Source organism: Chiloscyllium plagiosum, unplaced genomic scaffold (genome assembly GCF_037043375.1).
Source record: "Chiloscyllium plagiosum isolate Xiang-an unplaced genomic scaffold, Cpla_swu_hap1 HiC_scaffold_27, whole genome shotgun sequence".
NCBI classification, from domain to species: Eukaryota; Metazoa; Chordata; class Chondrichthyes; order Orectolobiformes; family Hemiscylliidae; genus Chiloscyllium; species Chiloscyllium plagiosum.
The window spans coordinates 89288625-89290413 of NW_028270165.1; the positions used below are offsets into that span (position 1 = coordinate 89288625).

At 45.7% G+C, this 1789-nt stretch overlaps 1 non-coding gene across 1 annotated transcript; it reads left to right on the plus strand.

Annotated features, from left to right (window-relative positions):
• The first annotated feature begins 266 nt into the window (after positions 1-266).
• trnaw-cca (transfer RNA tryptophan (anticodon CCA)) lies at positions 267-338 on the plus strand. Its single transcript has one exon. It is a non-coding gene; the product is annotated as a tRNA-Trp (tRNA).
• The last annotated feature ends 1451 nt before the right edge of the window (positions 339-1789 follow it).

The window sequence follows — 1789 nt, forward strand, 5'->3', positions numbered from 1 at the left end:
CTGCATATAAACCAACGTTTTCCCAATCACCATCAGTTCTGTGGAAGGGTCACCGGCAACTTCTGTTTTTTGTTTCAGATATGCAGCATCCACAGTTCTTTCACCTTTTTATTGAGATAGAGTTGGAACTTACTTCGAGAGACAGAAGGAGAGGGGGCAGAGACAGAACACCCATGAACTGTTGATCTCCGTTGTTACTCATAACGTAAAATCATTGCAGTGCGATCACTTCCCTTAAGCATGAATGGAAGGGACGTCTGATCTGTGAGTTTGTGGCGCAACGGTAGCGCGTCTGACTCCAGATCAGAAGATTGCGTGTTCGAATCACGTCAGGCTCACTGACGTCATCTTCTTATATTTCAAATCAAGAAAGGAGCACTTCACTCGGGATATCTGTTGAGCCAAATCTTCTTTGCGGAAATTTTCGATCACACGTGAAGCTTTGCTGTCAGTTTGATTTGTGAACACTGTGTCAGGGAGGTGGTGTGCCCATTGTCTGGGTAAATGCTCAGCTCCCCCAGTTCATCAAGGGAATTTAAACACAGCCGTCTCCCTCTGGGCAGCCGCTTCGTTCAGTTGGTGACAGCGCGGTGTGAATAACATAATACCGATAGTTTTACAACATAATCCAGAGACTCCCAGCTTTATGTTTCAATCTATCAGGAGAGTGTTAGCGAGTTCAGATAGAAATGTTTCCCACCAACTGCAAATCCTTTCTTTCACTGGACACAGTTAAAATTATCTTTATTCAACAGGAGAAGCAGAAACTCTAGTCTGACGGCCCCTCTCCACATTAACGGTGAGCCTGAATTTTATAAACGGTGTCAGTAAAATCCAGTGGCGGACACTGATTTGGTTCAATCGATTTTTTTGCCAAGCGTAATTCACCGAGAGAATGCTGCTGTGTGAAACAGCGTGGGGAATTACTGCAGGGCCTCCTGCGCATGAGACACACCGCAACTGATGTGTTTCACCTTCACCAGGCTCAACACAATATGTAAATAAGTGTCTCATTTTGTCGCCTTCTACCTGTAAATCTGCATATTGTCACATTGAACATGCCCATCGAATTCCCTTTTGTGTCCATTGAATCTGCCTCTTTGTCACTGTCAGACTGCGACTTTCTGACCCCACTCCCTGTGCGAAAACGGTCTTCCTAATGTCACTTTTACTTATTTTCCTGATGACTTTAAATCTCTGCCAAATCATTCTCGATCCTTTCAGGCCTGGGAGCATTTTCACTGCATTATTTCCTCTGTCTAAAACCCTCATGACGTGGAAAACTTCAATCAGACCAGCTTTCAGCCCTCTGTTCTCCAAAGAGAGCTGCCCCAAACCTTCCAATCTCCCTTCATTGCTGACATTCCTCAGGACGGTACCATTCACGTTAACTTGTTCAGAGCTGTCTGTAATCACTTCACTTCCCCGCTTCCTGAAGTGTCACCCTCAGAATTGAGCGTAATACAGGTGGAGGATTCATTCAGACTCGGATTGCGCGGGCGAAAAATCTGCAATACTTGTTTTCACTTTGAACAAGTGTTTCTCTTCGCCGTGTTCACTGCAATGGCAGCTCTGCGCCGTCCCTAGTTCAGGCAGTCCGATCTTATTTAACGAAGCGGCTTTTTGAGAAAATTCATCAGGTATTTTTGCTCAGGTCAATTTAAGGAATGATGGTTCGCCTGGGATTGGAACCCGGGAATTCTCACACGGCTGCATATGCTCGAAGACCCAAAGCTAGAATCATATCGCAGACTAACGAGCCACCAGCCATGGGTGCAGCCACCTCCGG